The sequence below is a fragment of the Falco cherrug genome, chromosome 1 (assembly GCF_023634085.1).
Source record: "Falco cherrug isolate bFalChe1 chromosome 1, bFalChe1.pri, whole genome shotgun sequence".
In the NCBI taxonomy this organism is placed as follows: Eukaryota; Metazoa; Chordata; class Aves; order Falconiformes; family Falconidae; genus Falco; species Falco cherrug.
In genome coordinates, this window is record NC_073697.1 from 40,458,727 (window position 1) to 40,482,762 (window position 24,036).

The 24,036-nt window shown below is 44.9% G+C and overlaps 1 protein-coding gene across 1 annotated transcript in view; it reads left to right on the forward strand.

Annotated features, from left to right (window-relative positions):
• The window catches only part of GFRA4 (GDNF family receptor alpha 4), a 76,130-nt gene that overhangs the window by 32,896 nt on the left and 19,198 nt on the right, over positions 1 to 24,036 (forward strand). The window lies entirely within an intron of this gene.

A 24,036-nucleotide genomic window follows, 5' to 3' on the forward strand; every position in this document is an offset into this window, starting at 1 on the left:
GTTTTGGCTGAAAAGAAGGTGATTTGGAGCCTGAGCTGCATCTGTAGTGCATGCTGGGAGGTGAACTCCAGCTGCAAAACTCAGGGCAGAACTGAGCCAGATTGCAGGACTCACCATGGTCACAATTCAGAGGCCACATTTGTCTTTGGGGACATTCAGGTTTTTGATTTAGAAGCAAAAATATCTATTGTCTTCTCTTTATCTGTGCATCTCCAGTTGTTCCCTGCAAGGCCAGAGCTTTGGATGGGTGAAAAGAAATGCTTGATCCCACAGCAATTTGGGAGACCGTGCTTGGAGAGATTATTTTTTGGGGCATCTCCCCAAAACTGGAAAAGGAACCAGTTTAAATCACCTGGACAAAAAGCTTTGTTGCAAAGCAGCAGCAACAGCTGCTGAGTTTCCCATGTGTTATAGCAAGGCTGATGTGGAGACTGAGTGTCATACATGTCCCACTGCCACTTCTGTACCCCCTGAGCTCAGGGACTCCCTCTGCCAGAATCCCTGTGCTGCCCTTGGGTTTGAGTTTGTGCAATGATGTTGGGCTGGTGGAAGGGGACACCTTTTAAGTGACGGGCAGCCCTTGCTCCCCAGGAATGCTACAGCTGGGTCCCTCTCTTTGTATCCCACTATCGTGAGTTTTCCTTAAATCACCAGCTGAATGAGTCCTGTTATCTCCAGGCTACCTCCACTTTCTGTTAAAACCTGGTGCTTTTTTTTGATTCTATTCTATTCCAATCCGTGCTTAGGAATGAATTCAGTGGTCAGATCTCTGTCCATATGTGGATTAGTTTGTTATTAATGATAACAGTTTATCCTTAAAAAATAGCCATCTGGGACAACTTTTTCCCTTTAAAATAGGCCTTGCCCAAAGTAAAATGTAGGGAAGAGGTTTTTTCACTTGAGGGAGTGGAGGGTTGGTTAGATAATTTGAGGAAAACGCTTCCTTTTTCGTTTAAATGAGGTTTCTAGCCAGTTCTGATTTGTGGAGCGACTCCGCAGCTAAACTTGGGACTAATCTCCCAAATTCATGGCTCAATCTATGGCACATGCAACAAGCTTTCTCCTGCTAACAGGGGGTCTCTTATCCTCTCCATGGGTAACCACAAGTCAGTGCCATTACCCAGTGATGTATGTACAATGTCAATACAGTATTTTCCTTAATTTACTAAAAGTGACTTTGATTTCCCGCTTGATCTATCATTCTTGTGGACCTGAGCACCACTGTGCTTTTCACATAATGAGGTCCGTATTCAAGCTTTTATGTGTTGTGGGAACCTCATTTCCAGAAATGTTTTACAATTTCAGGAGTGTGTCTCCCAGACTACAAGATCAGGAGAAATCTCTCATTCCAGCACCCTTTGGTATGTCTTGGCCCTGGCCCAACACTGCCTCAAGGGTTCAGCACACATCAAGCTTGACTTTGACTTACGCTTTGGTCTCCATTGGAAAGAAACCTGGATGCACAGCCTAGAAGGACCCAGAGAGCATGCAGGACAGGACTGCTCATTTCTGTGACTTTTCCTCTCCACTTTTGATGAAGTATGAGCGAGTTAGCAGTGTAGAGGTGTATGACTCTGTCTTCACTGGCGTTACCTTGAGTGGTGGCTGCTGGGAGTAGTCATAGGGGTGAGCAACCATGGTAAAAAGCCACTTCTGGTGTGTGTGCACATCTGTGTATTGTTCGGACTCCAGCAAGAGGGAATACGGACATGAGATGTCCCTACGTCATCACCCAGAGAGGAGCGGGGCAGATCAATCCCAAGCTGCTGCTTCCTCCACTCCGAAGCCAAAACGCATGACCTCACATGCAACCTGGTGGCCTTATGGTGACACCATGGAAGAGTCTGGCCTGCAGCATGCAAGTCCCATGTAACTGGCATGCATGCTGGTTCTGGAAATCATGCCACAAGGCAAGGGATGTGACAGACACATTCATCACATGATTTTCTGCTGCTGAATGTGGCTTGGAGGGCTTCACTTTGCTCTTACAGCAGTCAAATACCTCCAGTGCTCAGGAGGTCACTTCGTGGTGCTCCATTTGAACCAGTCCTTCATAAGCAAGTGGCAAATGAAAACCAAGTGTCCTGATTTTCATTTTCATACCATTCACTCCTGATTTGCACCACACAGGGGACATCACTGAATATTGGGAGCAGAGACTCATCAGCAACCTTGCTGACCACCAGCAGGGCCAGAGCCTGCCCAGTATAGATGTTTGTGTGTCCAGAAGAGGAGCAGAGATGACCAGTCATACCAGCAAATCATCCAGCTTATGAAATTTACCTTTAATCTCATACTTTTATACATCACTGACTTCACTGCAGAATTGACGTCACCAGAAATAAGACCAAGGTCTGTTCCTTGTGCACTAGAGGCACCTGTGATATTAGCAAAAACCCAGAGCCACCAGACTGAGCTCCATGGAATTACTGTGGCTTTAAAGTTGTGTAACTGTGATTAAAACCTTGTCCTTACATTAATTCATATTTCACAGGCCTTTTTTTGGATGTTTCACATTGTGAGTCTGCTGGGGAAATCCCAGCTGCATGTTCTAGATTCATGATCTGTTTTATTTTGTCATCTATTCAGTCTCTTGTCACTGTGGCTACTCAGTCAAAGGAGAAGAAAATTGTGGTTTTCCCCCAGGCTGGTGTAAATTAGCATAGCTTCAGTATAGCCATCTGAGTCAGCCGTGTCTTCACTCAGTTGTGCCAGCTTCTAATTTCATGAAATTGGGGATTACTCTGTAGAGAATGGCATTGCAAGGAGCTGGAAATACACAGCACAAGGGTAGGACAAAATTCCCTCCTCACGAAAGCAACATGAAGAGGAACTGTCTGAAGCAGGGGTGGATGGAGAGGAGTGGTCTCAGGTTGATGACTTAGAGCCAGTAGACAACTAAATTTGCAACCAGCATCACTAGCAAGAGGATCACCTAGTTCAATACCTGTCCCCCAACCATCAGCCTAGACTTGTAGGAGATACAAGAGTCTGGAGGGCACAAGGCTTAGCTGAACTCAGGTGAGCTTCACAGGCCAGAGACAAGTTCAACCCACCTCAAATCTGTTCCCATTAAGTCTGTTCCTGAAAACTGCCCCACAAAAGCTGCAAGCAAACTGGAGTTGGGTGAAGTATGAAATGAGCACTTTAGAGGGGATGGTTGTGGTCACTAGTGACAGAGAGACACCTTGAAAGAAAGTGGATCCAGCTTCAGAAAACAGTCAAAGCCAGGCTGAAATGATCAAAACTCTCTCAAAAGCTTAGAAGCTTCGTCCTTATTTAATCAAACAGTTCTAAATTGACTCCTTCAACATGGAGGCCCTCTGTGCACCAGTGAGCACTGAGTGCCATCAGTGGTTCTGCACTTTGGGATCTGCTCCTGGGTACAGTCAGGCCCTATGAGCAAATCACCTTGGCCAGGGAAACCAGCCATGCATAGAAACCTTTGTACTGTGCCTGGACCAAGCTCTGGAGTGCTCCAGGTCCTCCCCAAAACCACTAGAAATAAACATCCTATGTCTGTCACTTACCTGGCAGTAAACCTGGGGTCTCAAAGCTCCATGCACAGAAGCCAACATTTCCAAATCCCCATCTCTCATCTGGGGAAACCAAGGCATGGAAAGGATAAGGGACTTCCAGTGTCATTGCTAGGAACTAGACCAGGATCCTGCTTCTGGGCTCATGTGTTGCATCCATACCACAAGGCATACATTCCACCTCTCCAAAACAGGCTACATGTCCTCTCATGAGACATAAAGCATACACCGTGGTGTTCACCACGGGCCCCTCCTTAGATATAGAGGATTTGGTGAGGGGGGAGGTTCAGCGATGCCTGAAGATGAGATGCCTGTAACCATCTCTAAGATAATTTGCAGCACTATGAAGTGTTTATTTTGGAGCTACTGAGGACAGTGGGAGGTCAGCACAGGTACATTACATCTGCTAATATCTTGGGGAGGAGGAGACGAAGAATGGTCTGATCTTACTAGAGAAGGTTAGGGTAGAAAAACCAAGCAGTCAAAAGACAGGCGATGACAGATCCAAGGCTGCCTGTGCAATTTAATTCCTCTCCCCTGGTGCATATCTATCCTGATAGGGTCTTTAATTGCATGATTAAAATTATTGATACTGTTCTTGGACAAGATAACAGTCTGTAGTGTGCAGGTATTGAGTAACTGACGACAAAAAATCCTCATCATTGGTACATAAGTGAGACAGATGCAATGAGCTTTTTCTTTATCTGAATGCAGGGTCCAGGTTTCCAGGATGGGAGGAAAAACACAATCCCTTGACAAAGAATGATGATATTTTGGCAGAGAGAGGAGTTAGGGGCCATGGCGGACAGGCAGTTCTGATGATTTACTGAGAAGATGTATGCAGGACTCAAGCCCTTCATGGACACAGAAATGAAAACTTCTCACTGGAGAAGACCAGCACAGCTGGGGTGGATGCAAAAAATTGGGGACGGGCCCCCTCCCCATGCCTGGGAGGGAAGATTTTGAACCATTGGCTTAGCGGATTAAACAACTGCAAAAATAATTTGTAAATTTGCAAAGACCTTCCAGGAATGGAGATTTTAAGGAATGAAGTTGTTGCAGAAGGGAGATGAGTGCTGCAGTGATTCTGCTATCCGAAAAAAAGGGGAAAATAGTTTAAACCTCACAGTGAGAGCAGTAACAAGAGGTGATGAAAGAAGTTGGGCCAGATACAACCCAAGGAGCCAAAAGAAACACATCTCACAAGAAGGGTGATTAACCATTGGAACAAACTACTCAGGATGATAACAGATTTCTTTCTCTCTTGAGGTCTTCTAATCAATGGGGACTCTTCTCTGGAAACTACACTTGAGCCAAAGACAAATTATAGGGGCCATAACCAGTGTAAGTGGATGCAATCCTTTGGCCTGTGTAAGGGAGGAGGTCAGCTCTGACCTCCTGGCCTCTGAACTTATGAATCATACAGTCCTTTTGCTTTCTGAAAGGCCCCTGCTTCGCTCACATAGGCAGCACTGAGTGATTTAATCAAGTACTTGCTGACCACAGCAGAATGGTGATGCTCGTGCGTCCTGGCTGTAACGCAGGTCCTGATAGGAGAGCAGCCAAGTGCTTCAGACCTTTCCCCTCTTCTACCCACGGGTGTTTTTTTCTCTGAATAACCTCACACTGACCCACTTATAGACTATGCATATGAGCACTGTTCTGATCAGCAACCACATCCAGCCTCTGTTCACCTAACACGGACCTTTCATTCCTACAATCCCAATGCCTACTCTAATTTGCTGCCTCCCCTTGACTCGTTTACTCCATAACAGCTGCTATCAACTCAATATGAGACCACACAAGCAAGGGAGCTTGCACTCACACTGATGTCCTAAAAGTGCCCATCTTCTGCATTTCCAGCAGGATTCTCCTTTGAAGTTGTAGCTTTTCACAGGTGGGTCTGGTCTGGAGCAAGGCTTATGCCCGTTCCCTCCTAGCTTTCATCTCTCACTCATGGTTTCTGTGGTTCTAAACGGGTGTAGCAATCTTTTGTTTCCGAAGGGCACTGCAGTCGCTACCTTGTTTGGTGGTTCCTGACCTCCTTCTTGCATCAGGACCTTTCTGCTGTTGAGCAAGGTGCCATGGGGAAATACTGTAAGATCTGAATACTTCCCTAGGCACTGGGATTCTTGAGTTCATCCACAGCTGAAAAAACACTTTGAAGATGAAAAGCAGCCACTGCAGCCTGTTGCCTTATTGTTTATCCCCGCATGCAGCCAGGAATGCTGGCTCCTGGCTGCAAGAGCACTTGCGAACAGAAGTATGACTCTATAAGGTGAAAAGCAGCAGAGGAACTGGACTTGACTGGTAGTATTGTCCCTGGCCAGGTTCCAGACAACTCTGAATTGCTTTTCATCATGTGGTGGAGGAAGGGGGTCCTCACAGCCAGTTGCTGTCACAATTTCAAGTAGTCTTCCACAGGGCAGCACAAGGCTGAGAGCAGCCTCAGTGTGCCATGTGGGAGAAAAAAAGTTATTGAAATAACAAATGCCATTCAAGGAGAGCTATGATTAGCTGGGCTTTATACAGTCAGTTAGGAAAAAAGCTGAACTTTATTGCTTCTGGCTTTTTCAGCTGCCTGTGGTCTATTAAAACTTCATGACACAATATCCGATTAAACATTAAACTTCTCTAAACTGGGGAACTGAAGTCAACAGAGACCAGGGAAGAAGACCAACCACACTGTCACCTGCGTTGATTATATGACAGAAAATGTGATTTTGCTTTAAAGGTCCTGTCAATTTAAGTGTCTGAAATTCACTGATGTGCAATAGAGTTTTTAATAGTCCACATGCTACTGGTAAACCTTTATAATCAATTTCCCTTATGCACTTCTCTTGTATTATCCATCATAATCAACTTCCCCTGGCTCTCCTCAGCAAGCAATTCTGAATTTCAGGCTTGTTTGCAACCTAGTGACCTTCCCGTGCCTCGTCCCCAATATGAAACCTATGAATAATCATTGAAAGTGTGCTAAAAACAATTGCATGTGTACTGCAGCCAGTAATTACATTTTTGGATTCTGCTCCTGTTCCTGGGTGAACCCTTACTTTAGAAGGGTAAGAGAAGCTTTTGAGCAAGTTACTAGAAATTTGTATGGATCAAGTTGTCTTGGATTACAAGATCATTTCTTACAGCAAAATTCTTATTTGGTTATTTGAGCTGAGACTGAAAACAGATTTCCAGGACAGGAATAGGGAGGGCATAAGGAGAAAGTTCAGCACAAAGGTTCAAACCTCGCTTAATAACTTATTATTATTTAATTTCCTTCCATCCCCTGGGATCTGTAGGATGGAAGGAACATGTAATTGCCACAAATGCAGGTCTAACTCAGGTGAAGACATTGTGACTTCAGGATGCTCTTTCCTTTCTTGGTGTTTCAGGAGTGTTGCTTTCCAGGGGATCCAGTGTTTATAGCAGATGACACTGTGGGCACTTTGCTGCCGTGTTGCACTCTGAAAGCCCATCCCACCTTAAGCAAGCTCTGACTCTAGCTGGCTGGCTCCAGATGCTTTATTTAATCGCTGACACAAGCCAGAGGTCTTCTCTTTAATCAGCTTGCTACTTCCCCTGACAATGAAGTTAATGATCCCTGCTGTGGCCGCATTTGACACCTGCAATGTACATTTTCACTATCATCTCTCTCTGTTTCTGTGCACCTTCAGCAAACATCTTGTTCCTATGTGACCAGGATTAAGCTCCAAGGGTTGTATCCCTCTAATGTCATGTAAGTGTCTACCAACAGCTGAGTTGGTTGCCCTGCCTAGTGCTCGGCTTACTTGCTCCAGAACTGTGCAGACGTCCCATGGGACTGTGACACATCTGCAGTCCTGCTCACGTCTTGGATACACTAGAGCATCTCAAATAGCACTAAGTACCCACAGGTAGGCAATGGTCTCCTCTTGTGATATAGAAACGTAGGTACCTAGCTCAGATGGGATCAACTAAATGAATGCAGGACAATTCCCATCTTTCTTCCACTGTACAGCCCTTCTATGACAAATAATTCAATATTTGCTTTTTATTCTGTATTTTCTGTTTTATTTTTTTAACACACTGCCCTCGTTCATTATCTGCCCATTTCTGCCTACCTCCTGCCCAGTCTTTCTAGGGGAAACCAAACTGTCATCTTGGTTTTGGAACAACCTCAAGACATGGTTAGTTTTTCTTCTCTCTTTCTCTCTCTCTCTCTCTCTCTCTCATAGTTTTTCCACTGTGTTTCCCTGTTCTGTGGCCTCCACATTGGTTTTATGCTTTTTATTACTAACAGTTTGCTGGATGAAGTATCTCTTTCACTCTCCCTTTAATGAGATGTATTTGAAAAGACTTGCCAAAGCTGCTTAGATCTTGTGATGCTGCTTCCTTACCGCTCTGTGCAGCACTCTAAATATTACATGAGGTACAAATATGAGGCTTGCATTGCTTCCAAAGGTAGATTTTTAACCTGAGTTTGATGATTAAAATAGCACCTCTGGGTCTAACTTGCAGTCAGCTCGTGATGTTCTGGGCAATGTAGACATACATAATAAGAAACACTCCTGTGTGTAAAGTTGTATTAATGCACAGTCTGGAGTTATTACGTGACTGTATTGATATAGACTATGCCATCTTGCTGGTTTGGGATGAGAAGGGTGGATTTCAGCTGCTTCTGGATTACCCATGGCATGTCCCAACTTGTGAATCCTTGCATTTACAACCTCAACGTCCTTTTATTGGGGAGTTTTGATTATTTCAGTAAATGTTGTCATGTTTTTGTCCTTTTGCTCTTCCAACTCAGCCTGCCTTTTCCTTTCTGTGTCGTCCCACCCCGTGTTTGTTGTCTGTTCCCCCCATCAGCCTCATTGGCTATGGGGATGACCACAGCTCAGTGAGGCTCCCTGGTCTCTCCTGTGGTTGCTGAAGGCATGGAAGTGTTTCCAGAGTGTAACTGCAAGCACTTAATTTAGGTTCCTCTTGCATTGCCTAACTCTTAATCAGCTCTATGTTGATCAACTCTCTGCAATAATGCTACAATATATATTACCTACCTATATATATCCTTACATTTAAATACATACTTTTCTATATATGTAAACAAATATATATATATAGCTGCATACTTAAATTCCAGCTGTCCTGCATCCGTGCTCATTTCTCACTGCCTTTTCTCTTCCCCTATTCTTCAGCTGGAAGCTTCTTCAGTTTTTCCAACTTGGCTTCCTCCTGTAATCTCAGTTTCTGCTTTAGTTGTCCTCACTTATGCTTTGGACTTGCAACTCCAGCCTTCATATTTACTATTGAGTGTCAGAAGCAAAAAAAGGTTGGCATGACAAGAAGGGATGATAGATAGATGCAATGACCTGGGCTGGTACAGACATGTTACACAATTTTGTCTTTGAACCCAAGGTTGCCTGGAAAAGTGTCACTGGAGAACATATATTGGAACCCTGTGGCTTTGTAAAGTCACGAGAAGGATCTTTGTTCTTTGATTTTAATCATCATTCATCTTCATAAAACTTCAGGGGGGTTTAGCTTTTGTTTGAATTAATTTTGTGACTTCCAGAGAAAACAGAGGCGGGGGAGTATAATTGAGAGCTTGTTTAGTGCCAAATTCATCTTAAAACGGGGAATGCAAATCGCATAGCAAGTGTTGAATTATATATGATTAAAACTGCTTCAGCCTTTGCAAAGAAAAATAAAAAGGAACCTTTTTATACACTAGTTAATCATATACCAAAAAAAAAAAAAAAAAAAGTGATGGAACAAAAATGAACTTAATCACAGAAAAAGGGGTCACAGTTCTTGCTTGACATATGGCTGGGTTCTCTATCATAACAGTGCTGTGCAAAATTCACTGTCATTTAAGTGTTTCAAAGAGGTACATTAAGTAGAGGGTTCATTGATAAATGACCTTTTAAAAATGGGTCAGATTCTTTTCTTACCAATAAAGGCTGAATGTTTGCACAGTTGTCTTGGCCCATCTTGGATGCTCTTGCGTTTTGCAAGCAGAACTGGAAGGTTGTATAGGATAGATAAGAGTGTGTTGAAACTGCTGAAGACATGATCAAAATACTGTCCTGTTTTGCTAACAATTTTTAGTCTGGCAGTAGTTCAAACTCAAGACCCGTGGACTTTCCTGATCCAGAAAGTGCAAGAGATCAAACAAAGAAAATGTTATTTTCTACTTGCAAGAATGATAACCTGAAAATGAATACTGTGCCCTGCTGAACCAAGATGTTGCCATGCTGTTAGGACTTCTTGATGCAGTGGGCATCACAGCTCCCTCAGAGAGCTTGCTGAACTTCATGTCCTGAGCCCACTGTCTCTGAAGGCATTGTGCTCATTTTGCTCTTGGCTGGAGTGGACAAGGAGATGCTACGTGCTCTGCCTTAAGATCAAGCCTGAAGAGGTGGTGTTGGGGCAAAGGAGGGTGCAGAGTGAACAGCTTGCCCTTGAACAGCAGTTCCCTCAGCTCTCTGCCATGCGTGGCAGAGGAGGACACAGACCTCCAGTGGGTGCTGAAATGTGCTTTAAAAAACCCAGCTACCTTTCTGCTGCTTTGGTGGCAGGGTGTCAGTATTTGGTGGTAGCTAATGGATCGCTGCGGAGCTTCAATAGCTGTGTTAGCCTCATGAAGTGGGGGAGAGCTGCTTAGGGATGGCTGGCCAGATCTATTTGCTAAACAAGGCAGAGACACTCCTGGAACGTTAAATACAAATGGAAGAATGTCTCTCCTGGGTTCTGGATGTTCTCTTCTCTAGGGCTTAGTCAGCCTGCCCAACATTGGGCTCTCCACCACCCCCAGCAGAGCCCTGTGCTGAGCCAGTAGGCACCTACTTTCTCTATATTTCCAGGATAACCCAAAGTGCTAAATTTCCCTATTGCTGTGCTCAGCACATGCTCAACCCTGCGTTCAGTTCCAACAGCTTGTCTTTCATGGTTTTGTGTGGTGGTTGCAGCTCTTCCCTGATGGGACGACTTCCAAATGCATCTCCTTTGCTTCCCAAGAGAATCCTTAACCACCAGCCTGCATAATCATCCTCAGGGGAGGAAATATTGCTACTTTTTGTTCACAATGCTCTTACCAAGCTTCTGTCTTCCCAGCTTTGCCTTTAAACACCTACGTGTTGAATACTTCACTGAAGTCACTGCTGATTAACACCAGCTTAACTGCGAGAAAAGGGAGATGTCTTGTTCTGGGGAAGCCAGACTTCACATGGACTTTATTCACCTTTCATTTGTGTCTGTCGCCCAGTGTGATTCCTTTGATTTTGAGGTGGTTGTTCTCGCTTTACATGTCCACACCAGCCACAAAGTCTTCAATGGACAGTGTCGCAAGAACAGAGAATGGAAAGGGAAATGTTCAGAGCCTGCTGCTCCGGCAGAGAAGGGAGGATGCAAGAGCCATTTCTGACAGATGCTTCTGTAAATGATTCCACCGCTGGGGATTAAACAGGCCCTCCATAATCTGTTCCACTTTTTAACTTCCCATATAACATTTTTCTTAATATCTAACTAAATCTCCCTTGCTGCACATTTACTCAAAATTACTTCTCATCTTACATCCCAGGACAGTGGAGGGCTATCTATCACTGTCCGCTTCTGAACCACCTTGTTTACATATCTGAGTGCTCTTATTGTGTTTCTTCACAGTCTTCATCCTAAACTGAACAAACCCTGTTCTTTCAGCCTTTCCTCCACCTGCAAAATCACTTACAACTTGAATAAAATTCCTCTGGGATCTTGTCATGTTCCTTAGCACAAGTTGTCCTGTCAAAAAGGTGGACCCAAACTCCAGCTAAAGCCTCGCAGGATGATTGTGATAAATATGTACCACTTGTGTCCCAGACCTCGTGTTTCCTGCTTTGCATCCTGTTGCTTTTTCTTGTTCAGCCTGTGACCACCTCTCACCCCATGGTCATGTCTCCCATACTGCTGGCAAGCCACCCATATCCTAGGTTTGCTTTTCCCTCCTGTCCTTCTGCACTCACATCACCCAGTGCCACTTTTGCTTCTGGTCAGTGTCATTCTCCTAATTTCAGACACTACCTTTAACAGATAAGATAATTCTGAATTCCTGTACATTGCTTGTGACCCCCTCCTCATCTTCTGTCAGCCACAATTTACATAAATCTATTCTCTATTCCATCATCTGAGTCATTATGAGAATATTGAACAGTATCAGACTCAGGATGGACTCTCAAAGACCTTCTTAGCCTGAAAATGTGCCTTTGCTACTCTTTGAAGCACAGTATTCACGAGCATCTGCTTTACCATGATTGCTCAGAGGCCATTCTTATGGGCACATTGTATGGACCTGTGCCAAATAGCTTGCAAAAGTAAAATCGTATCATGTCACCCTTTATTTTCCTGGTCAGTCTTATCTACATGACTAGTCTATAATTCATCTGGTTCCTTCTTCTTCTTCTTCTTCTTTAAAAAGCGCATTTCTTTGTCTTTGTCCACCCCTTTGGGATCTCATTCTTGATGAGGATTGGGAAAATTAAGATGTTACTTTCCTACCATTTCTTGCAGCTGATATACACAGACTCTCTGACAAGTACCAGCAGCCTCTGGGAGAACACATTTCTGTATAAGCAGTTGTGTGGCATGGAGGGGGAGGATTTTAAAACAGTACTTGAAAGGAAAATCTCTTCTTCTATGGAGAGTGTGGTAGGACATGAGAGGAAGCAGCCTGGTTGTCATTCTGAAGGTCTTGCCCAAAAGGGTCCTCAAAATGTTTTATCTCCTTGGAACTGCTGCCCATCTTGTCAACTACCACATGTCCTGGCTTGGGCAACAGCAGAAGTTCAGGGTCTTGCACTTTATTGTCTCAGAGGAGAAGCCCATGACATGTGTGCCAGCTACATTTCTGTTCCTGATTTATATGTATGTACCTGTCCATCAACAGATCACCAGCACAAACACCCCTCTCTGCACCCCAGCCTCGCTCCATCAACTGATTCTTAGCTAACAGCTCCTCCATAGGAACTGACTGCAATCAGAGACCAAGACAGATGGAATTTTTTTTTACTGTTTTCATTTTTCCCACTGTGTAAATCCTTTTTCAGGTTTACATCTTTAAAGAATCTGAAACACTGAATAGCATCATGAGCAGGAAAGTGATACACTGCAAAGAAGTGTACACCAGGGAAGTGGAGTGCTGGGATTGAGGCAGGTTAAGTTAAGCTAAAACTTTAATAAACCAAAAAATAAAATTTGTCAGCAGTGCGGGTGGATCACAGTCAAGAGACAGGTGAGATTCTGACTTATAAGCAAGGCCGTTAGAAGAAGGAATCTGGTTTTGAAAAAAAAAGAAAAAAAGGAAAAATAAAACTGTATTAAAATGTCTTTAATGGCATTGGTGAACAAGGCAGAGAAATCCATACTGTCAGATCCTAAGCGTTCAGTGCTTCAGCCTCCAGAAATGCTCCTCTGTTCAGGAGACAGAAATGAAGGGAAGAGTTTGGACTATCTACTAACACTGAAAAAAAATCTTTAAAAATAGAAGTCACTGCAGTGTGCCTGCCCCCAGGAACAACAGGAAAGAAGAACAAGTCCCTCGGACTGAGATTAGATCCCAAAGAACTCAATAGGAATATTCAGAGAAAATATTTTCCTTTGCCTGCCAAGGGAGATGTTTTCAAGACAATGGCTGGAGATGTGTTTTCTTTTATGCTGTTGACTGCCCCTCTTGGGCCCTTGCAAATTGCCCTGACTGAGGAAACTTTGGAAGTCTGCATTTTCAATGCCCTTGATGGGAGACGTTACTTGTACAAATTTCCCTCTGGGTTTAAACTTGCTCCTAAGACACTTGACAGGAAAGTGCAAAAATTATTTGAAGGAAATGAGGGCATTGCAACAGACATAGATGAGATCTTGAAAGACTGGGGGGGGACGGAGCGGGGGGACATGGACACAGAACAGGACACAAAAAGGGAAGACAACAAAAGGCTGCAGAAATGGGTCAGGAAATGGGGCAGGGTAAAAGGAATCTAATTTAAGATCAGAAATGTGAGATATCTGGGAGAAAGTACAAGTGAATTGACATACACACAGACTCTGGCCAAAACCAGATGATTACAGAAATGCGGCTTTGACAGATAAGAAGGATTTTCAGAATCTGGTTCCTGGAATAAAATGAGATGACAATTCATCTTTCTGGGATGTTATGCAGAAGGTCTCAAAAAGAAACAGGTCTGACAAGTTGGACAGGGAGTTTTGAAAGCCAAAGATAGAAGAAAGCAAGCACATGAGTTTTGGCAACCTGTGTCATAGAACCATAGAAACACGGAATCATTTAGGTTGGAAAAGACCTTTCAGATCATTGAGTCCAACCATTAACCCAGCACTGCCAAGGCCACCACTGAACCATGTCCCCAAGCACCGCAGCCACATGGTTTTTGAACACCCCCAGGCATGATGACACCCCAGTCCCCGGGCAGCCTGTGCCAGCGCCTGCCAGCCCTCTCGGTGCAGAATGCTCCCTCACACCCAATCTCACCCTCCCCTGGCGCAACGTGAGGCCGTTTGCTCTCGTCCTGTCGCTGGTTCCTGGGGAGCAGAGACCGACCCCCCTGGCTACAGCCTCCTGCCAGGCCGTTGCAGAGCCACCGGGTCCCCCCCAGCCCCCTTCTCTCCAGGCTGACCCCCCCAGCCCCCCCCAGGCTGGTGCCCCAGCCCCTGCCCCAGCCCCTGCCCGGCTCTGGACACGCTCCAGCCCCTCAGTGTCTGTCTGGCCGTGAGGGGCCCAACGCTGAGCCCAGGCCCCGCGGGGCGGCCCCACCAGTGCCCAGGGCAGGGGGACGGGCGCTGCCCCGGCCCTGCCGGCCACACCGTTTCGGACACCGGCCGGGATGCTGCTGGCCTCCTGGGCCACCTGGGCACGCTGGGGGCTCATGCCCAGCCGCTGCCGCCCAGCCCCCCCGGGCCCTGTCCCGCCGGGCAGTTCCCAGCCCCCTGCCCCCAGCCCGCAGCTGCCGGGGGCTGGTGTGACCCAAGATGAACCACCCACCAGGATGACCCACAATGGGTTGTGTCACCCCAAGATGAACCACCTGGCCAGTAAATCCCTCTGTAAATCCCTCAGGACAGTGTAACAAAACTCTTGTGCACTTTTCAGACTGGTGGCACTGGTTTTCAGAAATAATCAGGAAACAGCATTTTAATGTATTAATGGGGATGTCTTTGCTGCAGAAGACATTAAAGAAAAGTATCAGGTAGGGAAAATAGAACTCAACAAAAAATGGACCCCACATTAATTGTTTCCAAAGCAAAACTTCATTCACCTGCCAGACAGCAGGTGAGTGTTTATTTTCCAGCTGTATCCATGGAGTCTGAGTAAGTCTGCAAGCTAGGAAAACTAGAGCTGAGAGCAGGCAGAGTCCTGAGAGTCCTTGAAGAGGCTGTTCTTGAAGTCTTTGTGGAGAATAGCACAACGCATGCAAATCTGTCGGAAGAGCTTTCTCTCATCTCTGATGCAGTAGGGAATAAACTTCTGGAGGCCATGGCAAAAAAGAAGACATTGCAGAAAGCTATTAACAGTGTCACTGAAAGAAGGCTTGGGAATAACGTATCAATTCAGATCAGAGATTTTTGTAATTGGTAGTATAGCGTACAGATGCAGAAATTAGTAGTGCCAAAAATACTACAGCCCTGAGATATTCTATGGAATTGGTGAGATCTTGAAAAATGTATTGCAGTGGTCAAAGATCAAGAAAATAGATAAGTGGCTATGCATGAAATGTGTCAATAGTTACTACTTTAGAGAAGAAAAAGGATGACGATGGGTCAGATGTGGTGGATATGCTTGATTTTTCAGTGTACTCCGAGACAGCATCATTAGAGACCCTTCTACTAAGGTATCTTGTAGGAAACAGTAAACCTTAATTTGGCAGATATGGGCTTCCAGAAATAACCATGTTTTACATCAGTTCATATTTAATTGACAGGACTTTGCAAGATTATGAAGAGTTGGTGAATGCTGTAATTCTTCAGTCAAATGATTTGAAGCAAAGTGGAGTTAAAGTATTTTAAAACTTACATATATATATTTATATGTGTGTATAAAACCATTACAGGCTCTGAAAAAGATCTGTATCTCACTCTGCTGGACTTTAGAAGACTGCCTTTAAGGCACTGATAGTTGCTAGCTGAAATTCTGCTCAGAAAGCTGAGAATTAGACTGCCTTGTTTATTCAGATCTGGACTGGGAAGCTGATCTGATCTTGAGGCACAGATAGATGGATAGATAGATAAAAATACATGTACAAATTCGAATGATAGCTGAGGAGCTTAGTAACTACTGGCTCTGTGGCTGATGACCCCTGAATGCTATTTCGGTGGCAGCTGAGTGTAAGCTGCAATGAGCGAAGAATTTCTGTTTGCAAAAGGGGAGATGTTAAGGGTTTACACTGGGGTTAATCTAAGAAACAGAGACCAAGAGAACATGTTAACAGCATATTCTCCCATCTCTAATCTCAATATAGGCCTGTGAAACATTTCTTTTAGATATAAATCTTGCTACAGGTGTGCACTGTTGAGGAACCCAAACACCACAGCACTAAGCTCTTTGGGACTCATTGTGACTGTAGTTAAGGATCATTCATGTATCGCTGCTCTGCCTTGAGAAGAGTAAAGATAGCCATTAGAAGCACCAGAGAAATGCCTGTGCTAACAGTTGGAGCACGTAGCACTTTCTTTCTTTTAAAGACTGGAAAATCTGCCCTATGGCAATTACTGATAATGAACTTGAGCATGTAATCCAAGAAGGGGAGACTGTTGTAAATGTCTAGCATGTTGCTGATGTCATGAATACTGCTTTGATTAAATTAGTTCTCCCTATTCCTCCATATATAGACCTCCATTTGTCTTTGTGTGTCCCTGCATAGGATTGTGCCACCCTTGCCCCACAGTTCCTGCATCTGCTTGCAGAATGCTGCGCTTGTTCCTTACCTTAGATGTATCTGGGACAGGGATTTTAATTTCCTTTCTGTGAGTTAAACCCAGCTGACGACCAAAGTCATCAGCTTCTTGATGGTGGCACAAAGCAAGTCATCAACATTGCAATTGTAACTGGTTTCCCAGAGAGGTGGGAGATGCCCCATCCCTGGAAACATTCAAGGCCAAGCCGGATGGGGCTCTGAGAAACCTGATCTAGTTGAGATGTCCCTGCCCATGGCAGGGGTATTGAACTAGATGGCCTTTGGAGGTCCTTTCCAACCCAAACCATTCTTTGACTCTATGATTTTTTTGAACTCTCCAGTTTCCCATCTAAAATTGCCCCTCTTTGCCACATATCAGGGTGGCAAAATGCTTAGAAACATCCTTCCCCCTCCAGTGGGGGATGGACTTCTATCTTTGGGGCTGCTATAGACAGATCTTGCTTAGAAAAAGACCTCATCAGGACTGTTGTTTTCACCGTTGCAGTGGAGAACTCCGATGTGTTGCACACTCTTCTCAAGGACATCAAAGAGGAAGAGAAAATGTCACAGCACTGGACAGGGCAGATGGAAGTCACCCGTCTGTGGAGCATTACCAGCAATTGCTATGCTTTTTAGATTGCTCTCAGTTCATCCGAATGCAGCACCAATTGAAGTGGTAATGACTCCTCTTTCAATGGCAGCTTTCATTCGAAGTATTTTGATATGCCAGTAAGAGTTGCTTTAGAATGCCAGCAATAAATACACATTGAAAGCAATACACTTAGTGCCTTGGCTGTAAAGTCCATATATGTTCCCATCAGCTTTATTTGTGACTGAATAAATGCTAGGCATGAACAATACTCACTGCATTTTCCGCACCCCTCCCTCCACACACATACGCACACACTTGTACATGGACATGCGCGCGCACACACACACACACATATTCTCTTACCTGCTTTCTGGAGAGATGAGCCTGAGATTTTCCAAGGGATGCAGGCAAGCTCTATGCTTCCCACCTTGCAGCCATGGCCAGTTACACTGCCTCACTGTGCCATTTCAGTCCAAGAAGATGCATAATCGATTCCTCTCTTAGGGACAGACAGTGTCTTCTTGGGATCAGCCTAACAGGAAGAGTAAAGACCAATCTGAATATCGAGTGTCCTTGATATTCTTCCTGAGTTACCTTCCTTGGGATGTGCTTTCCACAGCATGCAAAGGTCAAATACCAGACTTGAAGCCACAGAAAGTGAGGCAATCCAAGTTCTTGTTCACCGTCATCTTTTGGGTGGATAGGGGTATGCCTGAGCCCTGTACAGCACAGGAGATCTCTGGACAAGGAAGATGAGAGGTCAGAAAGGGGGAAGATGACAAGGTGATATGATTGAACAGATCCAGCCAGACTTAGACCTAAAAAGGAGCTGTCCTGGGACTAAATTTGCTTCATTGTGCCTCAGCAGAGAATTTTTATGTCTCTACAATGTCACCAGGACAATTTAAAGTCAAACTTAGGTGGAGCTTGTGTTCTTATATGTGTCTGCTTTAAGTACTTAGAGCTCTTCTCTAGCCCTTGAAAGCTCACCGTCTTTAATACAGCTGTCCTTACAGCTCTCTGTTAGATGTGCTCTTACCTTCACAGACAAGGAGCTGATATCCAGAGACCCTCAGTTATCCCACAGGATGGGATGCTTATTTTTAGGCACCCATGTTAAGATCTTAGTGATCACAGGTCCCACTAACCACCATTGGTGGTATAACTGGTTAGCTTCAGGATGGGGGAAGCACTTCTGATACACCAGAAATCAGGGACTGAAGCCTCCCAGTATATCAGAATCATGGTGTCCCCAAATTCTGGCAAGCAATGAATGTGACATGGATCATGTTCACTGCCAAAATGTGTATCTCGTACAATACGGGTTTCAGAGCACACATTACAGAATAGCATGTACCCAGTTTGAGGTTTGAGGGGTGCTCAAAAGTTTTAAGCTTTCTTTCTGGTCAGATGAATTAATCTTATTTGGAGTAGGTACACAACTATTTGCAACCAGGTCATGCACTGATTATGATGGTCTGATATGCATCTTCCTTTCATAAGAATATCGTTTATAGCTGATTTGGTGGTTATTCTGACTAAGTGAGTCCAGCAGGACGGGGCATTCCAGAAGCATCTTTAGAAAACAAAGGCTGAAACCTTGTCAAAAAGGATGTGTTAGTGTAGGAGAGTAATGATATCAAGGGAGACTTCACCCCAATTTATCATGAGAGTTTTCATGAAGGCTTTTCTCCTTAAGGGTAATAGAGGCATGATGTAACTTCACGAGATGACAAACACCCACAGGGCTCTCGATTTTCTTCCAACTTGAAAGTCTGCAGACACAATCCAATAACTAATGCTCCAGCCCATTTTTTGGGGTTTTGTGTTTTGGTTTGTTGTTTTTTTCTCTAGCCAGGTTCTAGTCATTGATTTGGTGGGGGACAAATAAATTGCTTCATCTTTTCAGCCTTCATCAAAGTCACACTGACACTTGCCTCCTTGGCAAATGGTTAAGAGAGCTGCAGATGAGAAGGGCTGTCAAAGGCAAACTGGGGATTATTGAGTTCACCTCAGCAGATGTCTAAAACCCAGCTCACTAAGATCTCTTTGGTTTTCATTTAATACTTGTGGCCATCACATTTCACTCTCACTTTACATGGTAAGTTCTCACAGGACAGAAAATAGCCCTAGAAAAACCTTAATGTGTCATCTGACTTGGGCAGCTCCATCATGCCAAAGGACAAGTGGAATGGCTTGCTTAATAAAATTCCTGTCACAGAAAGAGTCTTAACCTACAGGACATCTCAAGTTTTCAGGCTTCTTTGAAGGTACATAGGTGTCATATATTAGTGTATGATAAGCAGGAAGACGGATCAGAGGAATACGGTTTATTCTGGGTTTGACTCTGTACGACAAGTAAATTATCTTCTACGTAGATCAGCTGTTAGAGAAGAAGGAAACACTTAGTGAATGTTACTGTATTTGTTTGTATTTCCTCAGTGCCTGTAAAGTCTTGCTTGAAGACACCAAGCAAATATAGACAAAAGATTGCTTATAATCTGAAAGTAAGAGGAAGAATGCCAGAGCTGTAGGAACAAAGAGTCAGGAAGCATATTTTTAATGCCTGCTCGAGACAGGCAGCATATTGTTGGCCTTAACTCCCCAGTATTGATTTGACACCCTCAGACATTACATACCATGCTCTCAGCAGCTTCTACCACCCCAGTGATGACTGGGAGGAATCACTAGCAAAAGAAGACCAGTTTGCACTGTGGGATTTCATGATGTGTGTGTTATGTTTGTAAAACCATCTAAGCCCACAGAGGGGTGACAGCAATAAATGGTGTAATTCTCCTTGCATGAGCTGCTCTGATCTAATCCAGCAAAACAGCGAGCCAGCCCTCAGAGTGATCGTGGTGTTGGAACACTGAGCGTGCGCTAAGCTCAGGGCAAGACAGATGGAAGGGAAGGAAACTTTCCCTTGCTTAGAGAAGAGCATCCTGAAGGGGATTTGTGGGCACTACGAAATCCAGATGGCACCTATAAGTTCTGGACAAGGTGTGTGGGATCTCCTGGGAGGGCTGTTCTCAAGCAGGTTTGGTTGAATGCCCATTGGTATGGCAAGAGGTATTTACTGGGGCAGCTCTGCACACTCTGTAGCTATTTCAACAGTAAATGGGAAATGAGGTTTGAGCTGTGTACAAGGGCTTGTTCCTTAGGTGACCCTGAGCACTTGGCTGTAAAATCACAATGTGAAAACATAGTCTAGAAAAGGTTTAGCAGTGACCACCTGCGTTAGCCACCTGGCCCCATTCATGCATCACTACTGGTTTGTGAATATGTGGGAAATACTAGGAATATTTCTTACAGAGTCCCTTTCCCGTCATTTTTCACTCCAGGACAACTATGTGTAACAGACAGCTCTGGGTAAGTTGAAAGTTCCTGATATCAGACAGCTGCCTATTAGCAAGAACCAACATCTCTCTTGAAGGTTTAATTTCACACAGCCTATTAGGATTGCCCAATGATGGCCATTTCTCCCAGCTGAATACTGAGGGATGGTCTGGTGCCCATCTCAGGTTTAGACCCTGGTTCTGTGGGTGTCTGTCACCTTAACACAGGATGCAAGGACACCTTGCAAACTCCTCTCCAGGCATTTACATGGCCAGTGTGCTGGCTGGATGACTGACTCTGCCATGAAGAGAACCATCCACCCACTTTTGCAGGCAAAACAAGGCTTGTAGAGGGACAGCCTCTCACACACCATGACATGTTGCACAGGATATGTCTGGTCAGCAGAAGACCTCTGAAGTGCAGCAGGAACACGAGGTGGCAGAGCAGAAGGGATCCCATGGCATGGAGGGTGTATGAGCACAGGAGATCCAGTCTGAGCACAAGGGGAGTGAGAGGCAGGAGCCCTCTGCATCCTACTTGAGCTCACTGTGCAAGATTTGGCAGGCTTGATTTAGGAAGAATTATGTAAAAGATGTCCAACTAACCTAAACGGGTAACAATCCACTCCTGTTGCTTTGTTGGAGATTTTGAGTGGTTATTCTCTTAGCAACAAATACTGTTAAAACAAACACCAAACATTCTGGAGTCAACAGCTTGTCATGGAAATAATAACAGCGTTCCTCACCCCCTAGGACTGTGTGTGAATCAGGGGTGTAAAAGGATGCACACCTAATACATACAAAAATTGGAGGGGACGAGGATGTGTCCCAAAGGCCCAGCCTGAACAGCACCATGAGGAATAGTGTGGTTCCTCCTAAGACACCTGAAGCCCAAGTGTTGGTTGGATCAGAAAGGCAGAGAGGCAAGGCCCCATGCTGGTGCCCTCCAGGTATGTTGTTCACTGTTTCCAGACCACATGGGATCACCTTCACACTCCTCTCCCCCAGGCACAGCTGCATTTCCTTCATGAAGGAAATGGTCTCCTTGGAGGAGAGTCAGACCTCCTCAAATGTGCTTTGAGGTGCCTGTGTATGAAGAACGGAGGGTCTGTTAAGGCAATGGGAAGAGTCAGATTTTTCTCTTATTCCTGCACATTAGGAGTAACTTTATGTAAGTGTCACTGAGGTAAGCAAGAGCAGAAACAGATGTGGAGCATAGCTACAAACAGGATGTGCAAATAAACTCATTACTCCATCTGCCCACTGTAAACAGCGTGAAATTAGCAGCAAGCGAGGAATAAAAATCCAGACAAATGGCCTTTTAAAGAGAGCAGAGGGAGCTGGAAGGTCTGCTATTAGAACAGCAGAGGCATGGAAAGCCCAAGCCATGCACAGCCCGGTGCACACCCCAGGTCCCCTGGCCAGTGAGGGACAGAGGTGGAGGAAATTCCTGGGGTGGTGAGCCTGCAAGGTGCTATTTTTGCAGGCAAACCAGAAAGGTCACTCCATCTTTGGGAGAGAAGACCTGATTTTCCTTTTGTCCCTGCCTGTTAGGAAGCACCATCTATTTTATGTCACAGAGATATATTTTTTCTCCCCCCTAAGAGGCGCTCTCTTAATGTTGCATAAAATTACTCTCTCAGGGGTAGTGTGAGGAGGAAAATGTGGTGTTATGTTGTCTCAGTTGCAAAGACATCGCTAACAATAAAAGCCCCTGAATGATTTGGGTTTTAAGTGACATGATTATGGAACGGGTCATTCGTGACGCTCCACTTCAAGTTGCTTCAAGCACCTCTGTCATGAAGTCTGAGTGGGGATGTTTTACGCTTTGGGCTTGGGCTGTAAATATTCACTCCTGGCCTTTGTTCTATGAAGCAAGTCTCAGCTTGAGGATATATTTACTTAAAATTTCACAGGAAAATTTCTCAAATGGTCAATCTGCTTGATTTATTTAAAGCGGGATCCCAAAGTGTTTTACAGCTTTTACAGGCTGGCTGTGTTTATAACCATCCTGGGGAGTCTCTTCTGCAATTCATGTAGCAGAGAGAGGGAAGGAAGGTCGTAATTTCTGTTTTAACCTACTTTTCTAGCACATGACATGACACTGACAAAGTCATCTCTTCTGGAATAAAACCTGCCATGCTTTATCTTCATCCAGAGGAGATCCTTTGGAGAAAGCCAGGGTGAAATAAGTCAAGCACTTCCCCGCGCACCACCCCCCACCCCCACGCCCCGCCCAGGATTCTGCTCAGATATGTGCAGAGAAAATTCAGTGATATCTGAAAGCAGAGACTGTGAGGAGCTCCAGCTCATTTTATGGATCACAGTGCAATTGCAGACCAAATGATGTTTCAAGGAAACTGGTTCCGTGTGTTCAGAGTTCAAGATATGACTGCCCAAGGCAGAGTTTCCTACATGTTGGAAATAATTTCTCTCTTCCACATTTGGCAGATTCAAACAAGTCTTGAGTGCTAAATAAGCCAGTTCTATGAATAAATCAGGGGTGGAAGAACTCAAATTTGAGGTGTTGTGAGATTTGAAATAACTGAAAGCTTGACGTTGGCCATGAGGCACTTCAAAATAGTCTGGAGTTTGATGAAAGATTTTGCATTCGAGATGCCATTGGGATATTTCAGGAGGAAACCTCCTGGTGGGTTCACCCAAAGTTTGTAATAAACAAAATTGAAATATCTGCACTCCAGCTGCTACCTTCCACTCTAGTCAAGAGCAACAGAAGCAGCTCCATCTTAGCAAACACCCTGTGACTGCTGGGGGAAGAGAAATGGATATACTGGGCTCAAACGCTGAACTGGGAGGGCAGAAGGGCAGGAGAGGTAGCAGGTGGAAGGAGGAAAAAGAGACCTTATGGATAAATCCATAGGCTCTTGGAGAGAGGAGTTCTCATAGATCCCTCAGAGATGTAAACCAGGACCTCATATTCTTCTCAGGAGACAGGATCTTCTACTATTGTCTGAGTTGGGTCTCACCAGGAACAGACGCTGGAGAGGCTAAAAAACCAGGAGGTACCCCCACCTTATCCACCCTGTGAAGGGTAAGATATCCTTACCCTCCTGGTTCCTATCCAAAGGGAAGACAAGTTATGTTAGAGACAAGGAGCTCCTTTGGGAAGCATTTGAGAAGTCCTCCTTCAAGGTCATGACAGCGGTTTCTGTTTTTATAGTGCAGCAGGATCTGTAGTTACGTTACAGACACAGGGATTGGTTCTCCCCTTCCATAAATCAGGTTTCCCTCCTCACCACTCCCCCAAGCCACAGTACAGTCATGCCTGACCTATGCTGATAAACTCCAGAGCATCATGCCAACCGGAAGGATTGTGATTCGCCTCATCCTGACCCCTGTCTCCTCTCCATCACCTGAGTGCCACCATGCCCTGCTGAGCCTCTGGCCCTGCCATTGCCAGGGTACGGTGATGCAGCGGTGGGCCTTGGAGTAAGCACATCCCCAGGAGTCAGTCTGGATGCGGCCAGCCTGCTTTAAGAGAGGAAGAACATTTAATAGCATGGAATTGGTCTGCTCCAGGCCATGGGGGCACAGCACCAGTGAGCCTGCTGAACTAATTTATTGGTGTACATGTAGCAATAATATCTTCCTCCCATGCTTCTGTCTATCCTCAGTATAGGGAACAGAGCACTTTGCATTTTTACAAG